The following is a 17,094-nucleotide window of genomic DNA, read 5'->3' on the forward strand; positions in this document are numbered from 1 at the left end:
TGAAACCACTTCAGATTTCCACCTATTTTAATTTTTAAACAATATGCAAAGGAAACGGTACGACATTTACTCAGTCATTGTTGCGTAAACCAGAAGTTAATAATAGAGGGGAGTCCACAAGAAAAACAGGCAATGTATCCTCCTTTCTTCTTTTGTGAGTTTGACTGCGCCACCTGGAGGCAGAACTGGTGTACTGCTTTCCCTGTGGTTCGAGGAACTCTAATGAACTGCGACTATAGTCTTAACCCTTTAACTGCTGGACTATTATGCATGTCTATGCAAATAGAACGAACGTACTCGTCCTCAATTAAATGAAGTCCTTTTATAACACACTTATCAGAAAACGTTTCTTGGTAAAGGATAGCCTTTACCAAGAAATTTTATCATTCTAAAAGGAAATGTTTAGCATGGTTTGGAATTTATTTTTATAATTTCTATTGCACTCCTGTTGACCAGTGTGTTGCATGCAGGCATGTTTCGCTGCTATTTGCAGGTGCCACTGTGCACTACTGTGCTGCATTAGCGCTGCTAGGGGAAATCCAACTCTTAAGGGAGAGACAGTGCTTCTGCCTACTCGTGGGGTATTTCTTATGCAATTCATTATTTTCTATGAAGTATTCTGTAACAGCAGGGTGAAGTCTGCAGATGAATTGCAATTAAGAAAGTGTGTTTGTTTCTAATTGTTCCATCCATGACAAATGTAAACATCAAATGTCAACATAATGCATTTTCTTTGCTACACGTATCTGGGATGGAGGCCACGCTTTGATGGGGAGCAGGTGCAAGTGGATCTAGGTCACCTGGCCTAAGCCCTGCCCACCTGGTGCCTTCCTGCCTGCCGCTCTTTTTCACCACTTAGCAAGCCCCGTCCACCTGGTGCCTTCCTGCTTGCCGCTCTTTTTCACCACTTAGCAAGCTCCACCCACCTGGTGGCTTCCTGCTTGCCGCTCTGTTTCCCTACTTAAGGAGCCCTCCAGCCTCTTTTCCTTTGCAGATGGGGAGCAGGTGCAAGTGGATCTAGGTCACCTGGCCTAAGCCCCACCCATCTGGTGCCTTCCTGCCTGCTGCTCTTTTTCACCGCTTAGCAAGCCCCGCCCACCTTGTGCCTTCCTGCTTGCCTCTCTGTTTCCCTACTTAAGGAGCCCTCCAGCCTCTTTTCCTTTGCAGATGGGGAGCAGGTGCAAGTGGATCTAGGTCACCTATTCTAAGCACCACCCACCTTCTTAGCCCTGCCTCTTCCTTCCTGCTCTTAGCTCTTAGATCAAGGGTGTCTCTCGCCTGGGCGTCTGCAGTGAAGGGCATATGAAAAAAAGGGCAATTCCTGTTTGGACCTGTTTGGTCCAGGAGGACCCAGGGCCCGACCCCCTGCTCAGACAGCAGGTAAGCATGCACCAACATGTGTTACCCGCTCTGTCCCCACAGGCCATCCCCACCCATTCTGGTCCCCCTGTGATGTTCCCTTGTGCACCCCCTTCTCGCACACAGCGGTTGCCTGTTTTGCTTGATTTTTCTACCCTGTCCCCCTCGACCTCCTCCAGCCTAAATCTGCAGGTGTCTGTCCTGATACATTCTGGTTTCACCATCACCGTTTTGTGGCCAATGCTGGATTTGACTTTTATGGACTTAATTCATTCATGGTGCGTCACTCTTTCTCAACTCTCATGCTGAACTTCCTTTGCATCTTGTACTCATGGTGGCCCTGAATCATGCTGTTCCCATCTTCATCTTGTATCCTGGCTTGCAACATTATGTGTTCCTACTGACTTCTGCAATTGTATTTGCTCTCCACTCTTGCTTCTCCACTCTTTTTGACTGCTTCCTCTCTGTTCTCTCCTCCTTTCCCTTCTCCCTTTTCCTATCTCCTCCCCTTACTTTCTTCTATGCACTTACTCTATCAGAATTGTCCCTGGACCTAATATGATAGCAACCTCTTCTGTTTCCTCCACCCTCCCATTACTGTGTTTTTCCTCCCCACACCCCCTCCAGCACTATCTGAAATGTCGTCAGGCCTAGTATCATAGTTGCTTGTTTTGTTCCTTCCCTCCCTTTCTGCACCCCTCTCCCTCACCTTTTGTTTTTCTCCGGCTCTACCAGAAATGTTGTCAGGCCTAGTACGGTAGTCGCCTCTCTGTTTCCATTTCCTTCCCGCTCTCCCCCTCCTTCCTTATCTATGTCTTGCACTATCTGAAATGTCGTCAGGCCGAGTACGATAGTTAATTTCACATCCTTTCTGTTCATGGCCTGTAAGAATGTTATTGTATTTTCCCTTGTTCCTTCCCTTGCCTTGAAGCGCTTTGAAACACATTGTGCATAGGCGCTATATAAATAAACTATCATCACTTCATAACTTGCATGTGCAAACAAACTTTGCCGATCCCGTGCCCAGATGCCATTGTCACCCATGCGGCTTGATGTCCTGTAAAATGGCTGTTCCATTTTCGATTCCTCTACATTTCCGCATCGCGGCACCCCTGCACTGCTGATTGGCTGCCTGACCCGCATTTCAGCCTATCAGGTGCAGCCGGCCTCACGACCCAAGGCCGGAGACCAAGGCTGCTGACTGAGCTGACCAAGCATGCCGTGCTGCCACGCTGCTCCAGGTCCTCTTGCTCTGCCTTCTCAGCTTCCTACCCCTCCCAGCTACCAACTGCGACCGACCGATAACCTGGCCTTCTAAGGCACAAAAGGTGAGCTTCAATTGCACCCCCACTACTACAAGCACCAACGTATTGTGCATAATATCACTTGACTTAAATTTGGTCCAATCTCACAATGAAAGCTTCCCTTTGTGCACTTCCTCCTGCTTCATAATGTTGTCTTCACTATAATATATCACCATAAAGTGCATACGAGGCTCGCAACTAACTTTACTGCCCATGACTGGTTACAACATGTCAGCCTACTCATCTGGACAAATGCAGCATATTGTACCTTAGAGCATTTTAGCCTGATTGCATTTTACCTGCCTAATGCCACTCGCTACTACACTTTATGTTATTGCATTTTAACCTATGTGCCTTCTGACTTGGCATTTATTCACTGATTTGTATTTTACTTGCCTAGTACCAGTAATTTTGTATTTTGCCAACCTAGTGACTCCGAGCCTGATTTGTATCTCACCTGCGAGTTCCCCACAGAACATTGTGTGACATTAATATTAATTATGCATTGCTCCCTGATTACATACCTACCATGCCCACTACCTGACATCATTATCCTTAAGCCTGTCTATTTACACTCGCTTCACCTTGTCCTCTACCTACTATACACCCTTCTGGCCCCAACCACACCACAACCTGTGCCCACTATGGCCATTCACCCTAAACCAGCTACCACATACACTACAACATCAACGTGCTCACTTGTATCCTGCAACTCTTTATTACATAACCCCTACTTAAATGAGCCAGCCCTGTGGCTACAACACTTCACCACCAAACCTATACCTAACCAACCATGCCATATTCGCATCAGGAATGCTAGACTTTGCTCTCGCTTCCATCACCCCTCAAGCACACATATTACTCCACGGAATTGCATCACCTCTCACGGCTACCCTTCATCATGGCCTGGCTCTGCTATAACCAAACTCACCAAAGAAGAACCGCTGCACTCACCTAGTTGCCTATTACCAAGCCAACGGAGTATACCTTGTACCAATCCAGCCCGGAACCAAAGTTTAGCAACCAGATGTCACCACTCGTCCTACCATCTGAACACAGATAGCAGTGTCAACTCTGCCAGCTTAACCAAGAACAAGCCCTCTATCCCAGTTGCCCCACTTTCGGTAGAGGCATCCCCAGCCAACATCCATAACTCTCAAGCCAAACTCAAAGGGGCACTCAATAATGCCCGCTCTTTCTCCGCTCACGCGTTAAACGTTGCCGACTTGATTGTGACTGAAAATCTTGACTCTCTGGCAATCAGAGAAACCTGGTTACATGCGGCGTCAGGCCCTGCCCTGACCCTCGCCATTCCAGATAGCTGCTCCATCATTAGGTGCGACAGGGACACCAATCAAACTAAGGGGGGTGGATTAGCATTCATATTCAAGAGTTCTCTTAACCTAAGAGTCGCCAACAACCTTCAGCTGCCCTCTGCTGAACTACTCTCGAGTAAACTCCCTATCTCACCAAATCACACCGCCTCAGTGTACCTTATCTATCGGCCACCTGGTCCCACCTCCACATTCGTAGAAGATATTTCTTGCATCCCAGCATCCAGCACCAAGCCTAAATCCCAAATTATCTTACTTGGTGATCTTAATCTAGGCTATCTGGACTCCAATAACACTAAAGCCTGTGACCTAGCCAGTGTCCTATCCAACTTTGGCCTTACCCAGCATGTCCATGTACCCACCCATATCAAGGGACGCACACTGGACTGGGTCTCAGACATGAATTGGGCATTAAACCTAATCTCAGTCTTACCATGCGCATGGTCTGACCATCATAAAATAACATTCTCCATCAACTCTTGCCCTCCGGCGGATAAACCCTGCACTGCGCCACCTACAGACACGTGCAACAAGAAGGATATCACAACTGAGAAACTACTTCTTCTCATCCTTCCACTACTAAACTCTGTCTCCACTACATGTGCTGACCCTACCGTCTTGGTAGACACCTACAATCTAGCCATGCTAAAAGCCTTGGATTCCATTGCCCCACTTAAACAGCGCAAAGAAAAACCACGCAATCACCTGAATTCCTGGTTCTCCCCCCACTTACAAGAACTTTGTAAAGATAAACGTAAAGCTGAGTCTCTTTGGAGACACTCACCTACGCCAGCAAACAAAATCAACCTCCTTTCCATCACCCTCTCCTACAAAGAAGCCATACTAGCTGCCAAAAAAGAAGTCTACAACAGGATCATACAAGCTCAATCCAATACGAAGGAACTCTTTAAAATTCTTAAGGAATTAGAGTCACCAGCTGCCCCACTGGACACTTGCACCCCTGACACTGAATGGTGCACTAACATTCAAGTAGCTCTTCTAAACAAGATCACTACACTCCAAACTAAAATCAACACCAAAATAAATCATCTCCTCGATTCTGCAAGTAGCACCCATTCCTACAACATCCCATCCCCTAATCACTCATTCAAACCTTTTAGCTTCTCTCCTCTCACCATCAGGGAAGTGGAAAATATCATCAAGAAGCTAAAACCATCCAACTGTCAAGGTGACGCCTTCCCAGCACCAATTGTAAAGCAAGCTGCGCCCGAGCTGGCTCCCTTCATCACTTCCTTCATCAACTCCTCCTTTAAATCAGGCACAGTACCAAATAACCTTAAGGATGCCTGGGTAATCCCCTTAATCAAAAAACCTAACTTAGACCCTAGCAACCCCACCAACTATAGGCCTATCACCACAGTACCTTACCTCCTAAAAATCCTGAACCGTGCCGCATATCTCCAAATTCAAGATTATCTTGATAAAAACAACCTATTAGGACTTAGGCAATCCGTTTTCCGGTCGAGACACGACACAGAGACAGCCCTAATAGATCTAAAAATGCAAATTGAGGACCTGAAAGACAAGGGCAAACAAGCGCTCCTACTCCTTTTAGACCTATCCGCCGCCTTCGATCTGGTGGACCATCAAATCCTCTGCCAGTATCTCAAAACAGCCGCCCACTTCTCCGAGGCAGCTACCTCCTGGATCAGCTCATTCCTTGCCAATAGATCCATGAGAGTCTTCTCACCTCTTGCCGCTGCTGACCCAGCGCACGTCCCCTGCGGTGTCCCACAAGGTTCGTGTGTATCACCCACGCTCTATAACGTTTTTACTAAACCACTCTTTGATATTCTTGACCATCTGGGTGTCACCTACACAAATTATGCAGATGACAACCAGATACTCATCCCTATCACTGGTGATTATGTAACTGACGTTAAAGCTCTAAATGCATCTACACCGTTATCCAGGCGTGGATGGGCCACCACGGTCTCTGCCTAAACGATGAGAAAACTGAGTTACTCATCCTAGGCTATCAGTCCAAACTTTCAAAACTTGACAGCAAATATGACTCCTTCAACATTGATGGCAACATCATCAAGGTCACTAATGTCACCAAAACCCTCGGAATTTACCTAGATTCCACCCTCTCTCTCACCAGACAAACCAACTCAGTAGTCTCTGCATCTGCATATACGTGCAAACTAATCACTGCTTGCCGTCCCTTCTTAACTATGGACAATTGCCTCATCCTTGCTAGAACCCTCATCCTATCCAAAATCGACTACTGTAATGCCCTCTACTTGGGAACGAGTCAAAGAAACATTGACAGACTTCAGGTAACTCAGAATAACGTCATCAGGGCTGCTCTCAACATACCCAGGCACGCACACATCTCCTCCACTAGACGAAACATACAATAGCTCCCCATTTCATGGCGTATCGCTCTCAAAACACTTGTTCTAAGCCACAAAGCGAAGAATAATGCCGCATCTGCCCACTTGACAGCACGCTACACTCAACACACAGCCTCCAGACCTCTAAGATCTGCACAAGCACACACACTCATCATCCCTAGCTTCAAGCTACAGACTGCCAGAGGTTCAAGCTTCCCAGTCCTGGCAGCGAAGCTCTGGAATTCCCTACCCAATGATCTCAGGAATGTCCACTCTCCTCAATCCTTCAAAAACAGAGTAAAACAATGGCTCCATGAGCAAGATGAACCTTCGGCTACCCCTTGGTCACATCTATTGCTTGCTATGCCCCTGCAACCACCTCTGTCTATATTGTGACTACTGACTACCTTGTAAATGTATGTATATATCCTTGCTCTATGTATATATATTATGCAATATGTAACTGCCTTCTGTAACTTTCACTGTAACCCTTCCAAACATGTGCCCTGATGCCCACGGGCAGGATGCGCAATATAAATAAAATAAATACTAAATAGTAAATACTAAACTCTATGACCTAGGAATTATCATTATCATGGTGATACTCGTGTCAAAAAAAGATTTCTCTTCTCTGCTTACTCTTATTATTCTCAGTAGTCATTGTCTGCATGACAGTGTCACAGCGTGGAATAATGGCATTCCTTCACGGACTCCAGTGAACATAAATGCGACACGTTATGCATTTTCAGGGGGGCAGATTCAGGTAGAAACATGTAAGACTTCTTACATTATTGGCTAGGTCTGAGTTGCCTGGGGTTTCCCCATTAGTGTGAAGAGCAGGCGTCTGGAACCTGCGGCTCTACAGATGTTTTGGACTAAAGCTCCCATGATACCTCACCATTCCCTGTGCTGTCTAGGGCTGAAGGTAGTTGTAGTCCAAAACACCTGGGGAGCCAAAGGTGGCAGACCTTGTTTTAGGGGAATCCTGAGATGGGCCCCTTGGTGTCTGTGCCTAGAGCTGCAGTGGCGCTTGACTAATGATGCCAAATCTTTTGCTCAGATCAGATTTTCCTGGCATTTCTGTCTGGAGTGACCTCGTGGGTGGGCCAGGTGTGTGTGCAAACGGATGTTCTCCTCTGGTTTGGCACAGCGAGCTGGAATGTGAGGGAGTTCTTCCTGACTGGGTTGCAGCTCATTCAACAAACTATTTTGTTTTTTGTTTGTAATCAGTATGGGCCTTCTCACATTGTTGCAAAAACATGCAGAAAGGAGTTCACGTTTTTTTGCCCACATCCACCAATTATCCCATGTGTGGTGAGTCTGCGTCTGGTGGTCACACAGCAAAGGAGGTGCCCAGTGAAATTTGCCATTTATACTCCTTACTGTGCGTGATGCCCTAGGTATTGAAAATGGCACCAAGAGTGATGAGATGGTTCTCATGCATGTGGAACACCCCAGGGAGTCTTTTACAGGGATTGCCCCAGAGAAATTCGTCATGTGTGGACAATCCCAGCTGACAGTCTTGCGATACTGGTTGGCTGGTACTTTCTCCCTGGTTGCTGAGAGAACCGTTAGAACCTCGAGCGCAAAGCCGATCATCCATAAATGTTGTATGGCAAATTGTTCTTGGAGACTGTGTTAGATTTGTCAATTAAATCTTGGAAAATTGCCTTCACAGCTCTCTTTCACGTATTGTGGGAGGTGAATGTTAGCCAATGACACTCAGCCGGGCAGTTGGTACCACACATGGATTATTTCTGATAGTAAATGAGGAGTTTAGAAGTACTGTGGGAGGGTTTTCAATTGTGGTGTTTGGTTGCAGTTTCGTATGATGGACTTCCGATGCGGGCATCATCCTTATGCGCCAACCTTGCATTCCCTGACCAGGAGTTCAGCTTGCCTTTCTACTTTTGACAGACCCTGCTCCTTGAAAGTGTTACAAACACAACTTAATAACCCCTGGTTTGAGACAGCCCCTTGAATGTCACACCAGAGAGCAACGTGTGTGGTGCCATTTTGGAGCTCCAGAAGGAATTAGCCCAGCTTTTTGGGGCATTTAGCTGTTCAGGTAACACACTCCTCATGCCTGTGTGCTCCTGCTCTGAGGTGCTGTTTTACTGGTCTGCCATCTTCGGCAGGGATGGAGGGATGGAGGGAAAGTGGCTCAAGTCAGCACCTGTCTACCTACATCTCATTTATGCTCCCCTGCCGGCACAAACCCTGAAGCCACAACAGTGGTCGTCCCGCCTCTCAGCAACCACCATTGGGCCCCATTGCCGCCCGATGCTGTGAATAACATAGCTTGGCATGGGGACAGAAATTCTGATGTTTTATTTGAGGTCCATGCGACCAGCTGTAGAGCCCCGATATATCACGCTGATGTCTGGGTGCTTCCAATTATTGCCCCTTTGAGTCAGCTCCACCTAAGAGTTGGGCCTGCATTTTCAACGCAAGGGAGCGCCTTGCATGGAGTGGTTCATGCTGTTTTCATGTACAGTATGTTTTGGCAGTTGAACATGTCTGCGGAGACCCAGCCTTTCCCCCACATCAGCTAAAAATCTATATTTGCGTATTACTGTAACACGCTCCAGTGCCTGCAAGGCATATAGTTCCCGTAATGTAAAACCTGCAATAAAATAATTCACACAACAGATCTTGGAATTGATGTGGGCATTTTGTTTCTATATACGTGTTTGCGCCACCTGCTGAATAATTAATGCGTTCTGCTTTACGCAGCATATTGAGAGCAAACTGTTAAGGCAGCAATTGCGCATAGTGAAACTGCAATTGCATGGAAACGCCACGGTTATTTTACAGAAACCTTATATCAATTGTGCACATAGAGCGTTGCTCATTTTTTGTAGTAACACAGACAGCTTCACCCTGATGTACCTGGCATATTACTAATGTTGCAGCATAGTCTTTTCACAGTGTTAATTACTTATTTCTGCGTGGCTCTAATTTCCCACAGGGTGTTTTCCTTTCCTCCGGAAATCAAGTTTGGATTCTTTTCATTAGAGAAGGCTATTGCGTGTCAGCTTGCGGGACCGCACGGCTAGTTCCGGCCTACAGATGTGCAGTGCACTGGAAATTAGAAAGTTATTATTTTGCTCTATTGTTTTTTGAGGCAGTTGATCAATACTCGCTTCTGTCATTAATCAGTTGGGGCCCAGGATAGATTTGAACCAGAACTAATCACAAGAGGACCAGTTTATTTGTTTGAAAAGCATAGGAGGTGTAAGATTTATTAAAACACCCTTTTATTCAAACACCAACAATGATGTAGGTATTTTGGCTTTGCCTCAGAACTAAAAGGTTCGATTGTTGCTCTCACACTGACTGTGTCTGAACAGTTCTTGGCTGAGTAAGGTTCTGCGTTCATGAGCCCAGCAGTGATAGACCGTGCCGACGCGCTGCCATGACAAGCCATCATGCCCGGTGAACGCTCAGCGCTTTGATGAACAACCACTGGTTGACATTTTAAGTCGCAAAGTTTTAATGAAAGAGGCACAATTATAGACCCATTCGCGCCTGACACTTTGAAATCCATCTCAATTTCCCTGGCTTGCTGGAGCGACAGTGATTAAAGATTCATGCGCCACCTCAAACAAGTGATCAATGGCCGCCGGCGCCCGCCAGTGTTTGGATTCATAACTCAAAGGTGTCTATTCAGAGAGACGTACAATTCTGCTGAGGTTTCATAAAGGCCCTCGAGCCCCAAATCTGTATCTGGCTGGAAATGTCCCCTCTTTAAAACCTTTTTATTGTGGCCGTTGGAGAGGGGATTCTCATTTCTATGTCTAATTCAGTGGCAGGCGGTGCAGGCTGATGGCAATCTAGGACTGCCCACTTCAGTGCGTTATTACAAACAGGAAGTTACCACTTGAAGCCAACGGAAGGGGTGGCTCTCTAATCACAGAGTTTTATACTGAGATTTGCCCACCTGTGGAACCAAAAAAAATACTCATTTTAGGGAGCCGGGTCGGGCCGCAGCCCCAGAAAGATTTCCATTTGTACATACCTTGAGAAAGACCTGATGTCTTGATATTCGGACCTCTTCCTCGAGATACCCACTTCAGTCTTTAATGTCTGCAATATAAACGTTGTGAGCTGGTGACTGCACTCTTTCTTGGGTAGTCCCAGGTCGGACTGGGACAAAAAATAGGGCCGGTGCATGAAAAAAAACTTGTCCCAACACTGCAAATCGGTTTTCATTAATGTCTGCAAACCATTTGAGTAGTACTTGTAAGGGTATTTTCTGTTACATTTATTGCAAATAGTTCATTTAGAGAAATATGAGTCCAATACCATTGGTCAAACGTTTGCATCTGCTGTCTTCAGCGCATGTCTCAGTTGCTGACTGCTGTGAGTGGACTATGCCAGGGTCGATGTGATGTCATGAGTGGAATGTATATGCGTGCATGTGTGTGTATAGAATGATGGCAACAGTTGTTCCACCTGTTCTAGTTGGAGGGACGTGGCCTGGGTGGTGGTCACCAGTGGACCATTTCTCTTCCGTATGCTTAAAGTACATGCAAATGAATAAAGAACCTAATGTGTAGACTTACCTCAATCTCCAGGAATCTTTCTTTACGACGCAAACCTATAAGATGCACAGTCCATTCACCCAACAATTATCCCAGAAAAGTGGCTACTCACTTACCCAATGGGCGGGCCCTTTTGCCTCATAGGGCAGTCCGAGGCTAGGATTGGCAAATGAAATAAGTGAATGCTGAAGTGAAGGAATGGAGGATAGCACAGGGGCAACGCTGTGGTCTTGGAAACAAAACCAGCAGAGCAAGAGAGGTTCGATACCCAGATCTGTGCTTGGAAACGAACTCAGGTACGTATTAGGCGCTTTGTAAAAAAACTGTTAATGAGCATTGATTATTTCCAGTTTATAAGCATGTGAAACGGTACTAGGTGCAGGAGGGTTGGTAAACAAATACTCCACACAAGCACATTGTTCGACTCTGCCTCATTGCTGTTCCCATATCTTCCTCTGATTGAGTGAGTGCACTTTAAACTCATTTAATTCCTTTGCCACTCGGCTAGTAAGATTCCATTTCGTATCTTGCACCATGGCAAGCACTGGTGAAGTTATGAGGTTACTGAGTTCCTCTCAGGAGCCACAGGACAGGTTCAGTCACATCTCAAGCATGCTGTTACTCTGGCCCAGCCCTACCGGTGTTTTACAAGCACAAGCATGCTTGGAAATCTCCCCACTTTCCAATATTTCATTCTGCCTTTTTCAACCACCGATTTGGTTAGGTAACAAAGACGCCACAAGAACAGCTATCTAGGTGGGTTGTATGAGCACCAATTGAATCAAGCACCTAGACAGTACTCCGTTTTTCCTGCGCTAGGTTCGTACTCAAAATATATAATAATAATAACAACAACAACAACAGTTGGGGACATTCGAAATAAACATGATCAATCACAGTTTTTATAAATACTCAATTTCCATCTGTTTGGCATTATTCAGGCTGCCTTGGATATGAAATGCTGCAGTCTGTAAAATCAATTACATTGTCCTTATGATTGAAATGCAGATTACCAGCACTTTTTCGCCAATATGCACCCATGCAAGCTCCCACGGTTGTCCCCCTACAGTCTGCCACACTTTCCTCTGTTTCCATTCCCCCATTTCCTGCCCCTGCAGCACTTACCTTATTTGCCCTACAGTCTCTGCTTCCCTGCAAGCTCTATGTCCACTGGAGATACCCCCCCAGCCCCACTGTCCATCTTGCCAAAGTAGTTTGATTTCTCCTGCAGTCTCTTTTCCCTTGCAGCAGTAATTCGAATTCGTCCAACCCACCAGTTTTACTAGTTTCTTTCGCCCAGGGTGTATGATTCCTGCAATCCCCTGTGAAGTCTTTCCTCCACGGGTGTCTAACGTACTTTAGCAGTATCTCATTTCCTCTCGTGTATCTATGTTTCATCTGCAGTGCCTCTGTCTGCCGCTGCCACCTATGATATGATGTGGCATTTATAACGCTTCTGTACACAAGTGTTTCTAGGGGCGACAAGACAAGGAGGGGGAAACAAAGGGAGGACAATATAATGATCTTACTAGGCATTGTGTCAATCAGATAGCGCAAGTGCAGGGAAGAGGTAAGGGGAGAGGCGCCAGGGGGAATGGAAGGGGGAAGTGCAGTTAACGCACAAGTGCAGCCAGTGTGTGGCTCATAAGTGCAGGGAGAAGGGACTCTAGGGTTGCAGATACAGACCTTTAAGTGCTGGGAGTCCAGAGGCAGTGCGAGGGCGACTGGATATGCAAGAGCCGGGGCCCGAGTTCAGAGGGTGACCAGGTGACCAGTGCACAGAGCAGTCAGGTGCATCAGGAGGCGAGAGGAAGAGAGAAAGCGGTAGCATATAGGAAGGTCTTGAGTTGCTACCGGAACCGGAGGTGGTTCTGCTCAAGTTTGAGTGAGGCAGGGAGGCTGTTCCAGAGGGAGGCCCCACCCGAGGAGATAGATCTGCCCCCAACTCTCTGCTTGGACCCTCAGAGAGTTGGAGGTGGATGAGCGGCGAGCTCGAGAAGGAAGATGTTTTGGAAGAGACAGTTGGAGGTAGCCCGGTCCCAGGCCCCAGGAAGCCTTGTGGATGATGCAGACGGTCTTGAAGGTGATCCTTGCAGCCACCGGGAGCTAGTGGAGAGATTTCACTCCTGGACAGATACGATCCCTAGGCTTGAGGCCAAGCACAAGTCTCGCAGTCCTGTTTTGGATAAGTTGTAAAGGTTGAAATGTTAAAAGACTTCAATTCAGCACTCCAACTAAGTCAATGCCGAGTCTGGGATGCCCAAGGGAAGCCCTTAATTATATATTTTTATGACAAGTTCATAGATCTGAATGATAAACCCTTGTATAACGTCCCTCTCTTTGAATCCCCCTGACCTCACTGAGTCAAGAAGTAGGTTTGTTTTGCAAATTAAAAGATTTATTCAAAACATTAAACAAGATATATATCACACTTTTATAAATAAATTAATATTTGATAGCACACTTATGAATATGACAGTGATCACCAATGGATAATATTACACTAGCACACTTTTTTAATTACTTAGGAGTTGGTACAGAGAGGATAAAGTAGCTGAGAATACTTTTCTGAAATCAGGGAAATGCAATGATGGAAAAGAATGCAGCACAGAAATAACTGAGATGGTTTCCACAAGAGATAATATGATCACTTTTTCTTTTGACAATTCACTCCCCCCCATGCAATATAAGGGGATGGAAGAAGAGCACACAATTTTCAGGAATACAATCAAATGCAATACCAATTCAGTTCCCCCCTAGCAAGCTTAGAGCAAAAGGGATGATTTTAAAACACAGGCAAACATACTTTAAATGCGATTTGCAAAGAAGTGAAAATATGCTAAAAAGGATTTTAATTCCCTATAGGAGATTCAGGGTAGGTGATAGCTACTTAAGATTGGTTCAGGTCAACACTATCAGTGATTCATGAGGGATTATCAGGTTGAAAACGGATTTCAGCAGTTGCAAGCAAAAGACAGCAATTTTGACAGGTGGAGAAATTTGATTCAAATTGCAATTCGCAGCACTTTTTCTGAGTGTATAATGCGCGATTACGGAAAAACTATAAGGAGTAGAAAGTCGGTTTTGGGCATGTTGGAAAGCTTAGATTCTTAGCTTTAAGATGACAGTTAAATCTCGTTCCTAGCCTAGTTCAAAAGATACAGACAATGTAGTGGAGGGAGATTCTCAGTAATAAAGTTAGATTTAAATGACAAATGACACTTTCACAGGTTTGAAATTACAGAATGGACACACAATTTCTTTGCAGTTCTAAATAGGAGGAAATGGTTTGAATTTGATTATTTGAAACTAAGAGATTGGTTTTGCACAGCTCTGGCTGGATACTCACTCCTAATTTTGGAAGGAATGGGCCTCGTCGCAGATCTGGTCAATAGGTTTAGCTGCGGTTCTCTCTGCTCTGCTGGTCTGGATCTCTGGTTCTGGCAAAAGTTCTGGCATTGCACAGCGGTCTGGTCTGGGTCTGGTCTTCTATCGGCACTGCACGGCTGTCTGGATACAGCTCTGCTTTCTGGGTTCTGGCACAGGGTTCTAGCCAGACTCAAACAGCTCGCCCGGCTGTTAAATATCAGGTTGCAAAAGATTTTGAGGCCTGCTGAAAAGGATTCAGCTTGTGGACTAGGCCTTTCTGGTACAAAGTTCTGGAATCTGGAGTCGGGTTTTCTAAGTTCTGGTCTCTGAATATTGTCTGGATTTGAAGTCGTCCGGCAAAGTGCTTCGCAAGAAAGTGGAAAGAGCAGTCTCTACCTGGGTTTCAGTGGGTCTTTTTTTGTCTCTTGAAAGTGGGTGGGAAGGCTGACTTTCTATGCCCAACCCTTTGAGGATCCTGATAGGCTATAGGATTCTCTGTCGCCTGACTGGGGAACAGAGTTGTGAGTCATCCAGTGCTACCAATTTACAATCTATTGAAGAAACGCCCCTTTGCTTTTACTTAGAAAATGAATTTTTCATAACTAACAGGTTTCCCAGATACACACGTCGTTGAAATTACATGTATACATCACAGATTGCTTAAGGTACAGTTTGGTTCAAGGCACATGTTTCTACGAGCTTGGGTTTAGAAACGACAACATTTTGTGTTTTTTAGTGACTTTCGCCATATTGGTTTTTCCTCAAAATTTACACAGACCTGCACCCTCTCCCAGAGCATATTAATATAAGTTATCATGTCTCTAGCATAAACCCAGTGTCTGCAAGATTAATAAATCGCAGGGTTCGGTCTCAGAACATTGTACAGAGTTGAACTTAGTCTCAATTTGTAGGTACATTTTTCATATTAAGAATCTCCAAATTGTACATTTTTGTAAGCTTCATACAATATTTTATAAGCAATTAAATAAAACGTACATTTGCCCTTAATGGAATTCACATCTGAGTCTGGGTCCACCCCCAGGAGCTTGGCTTGACTCAGAGATCAAATGTCTTCCTTCCCCCAGAGCAACTGTTGACAATTACACCTCAAATCAGCATATCCTATTCAGCTGAAGAGCCTTATGTGCTGACTGAGGTCAGCAGAGCAGGGTGCCACTCTGCATATGGTTAACAGAAGCCTGTGATCTCCTTGTGTTGTTGCTGGTAAGGGCAGGTGTGAATGCTTCCCATGGACAGAGGCCTCTTGAACATTTAATTAGATCAGACTGCCTTCTGATTTGGGGCCTGGGAACAGTAGGTGTTGAGAATTCTCATTAACCAGCAAGGCTTTGAAGTTTCCAGCTAACTCAGGTTCCTTGTCAGCTCCTGAAAGACAGGCCTCCTGTCAGAGTTTAGACCACTAGCGCCGGTTAGTGTCGAGCGCCGGTACTGCACCCCTTTTTGGGAGCTGTCTTGAATTAATACATTTCAGATTTTGAACAGCACCATATTTCTTTGCACTGGTTTTTGCCCTGTGTGTAGCCAAAGGATAGGGCCTGCCAATGGTCTCTTGTATTAACATTAACAGAGGCAAAAATGGATGGCAACCTATTTTTCATGTTTTCCCTGTGCATTTTCTGGGGAGTTCTGGCCATCATGATGTTTTCAATGCCAGTAATGCACAGTTCTGTGGTAGGGCTTGGATGCATGGGTAAAAACATCCCACAAGCCCCCCCTCTTGCGATGGCCATTCTGATCTTTCACTGATGGAACTCGCAAGATCTGGGATGTTCACCTCATCTCCTTCCGATTCCGCCGATGGCAAAGTTCAGCATCTTTTCCTCCATCAGGGTGGATCAATCAGTTCTCCTTGCCGGTCCTGATGGGAGCATTGGGCGGTACCCCGGGCCCCTCGGATCTTTGCCCCTGGTCCCTGGGTCGTCCTCCTTGGTCATTGTTCATGGTTTATCTCTCCTAGGATGACAAAGCAAAGCGGCAGAAACATATTCGTAGACATTTTCCCACCACCATTAATGGTGGGGCGAACATATACATTTTATACATCAGGAGACATTTGCATTCAAGAATCATAGGCTATATGTGGAATATTTTAGGGTTGGACTTGTATTACTCTGGAGCGGCCCCCTCTGAGATTGAAGAGGACTCCTCCAGTTGCTGCAGAGTGTGCTTGGGATGGCCACACTTTAGCTGATTTATATGGACCCACTTGTCTTCCCCTTCCGCCAAACTGCCTTTGGGGATGTGGATCTTGTAGGCGACTGGGGAGATCTTGTCTACAATTTCAAAAGGTCTCTTCCATGTAGGCAGAAATTTCCGCTGTTTGGCCTGGTTCCTTTGGAAAATGTATAGATAAACCCGGTCCCCTACATTGTATTCTTTCCTAGTAGTCTTCAAATCATAGTGAGTCTTCATGCTATCGGCTGATCTTTCTAGGTTTCACTGAGCATAGGAAAAAGCATGTTGGAGGTGTTTCCTTAAATTTTCAACATACTCATGCATTGTGGAGGCATTGATCAAGGTTTGCTCTTGGGTCCTGTAGAGCAAATGCTGGGGAAGAACCATCCTGCGTCCAGTCATCAGCTCAAACAGTGACATTTTAGTTGCAGATGAAGGGGTAGATCTGATGGCCATTAGGACCAGAGGTAATCGGATATCCCAACTTGGCCCAGAATCTGCCACAAACCTTTTTAATATGCTCACAATGGTTTTGTTGTAACGTTCTACTGCACCAGAAGAGGCTGGCCGGTAAGCAATATGTAGCTTCCTTCTAACCCCCAGTATCTCCCACATCTTAGTCATT

The sequence above is a fragment of the Ambystoma mexicanum genome, chromosome 11 (genome assembly GCF_040938575.1).
Source record: "Ambystoma mexicanum isolate Mex_15411 chromosome 11, UKY_AmexF1_1, whole genome shotgun sequence".
NCBI classification, from domain to species: domain Eukaryota; kingdom Metazoa; phylum Chordata; class Amphibia; order Caudata; family Ambystomatidae; genus Ambystoma; species Ambystoma mexicanum.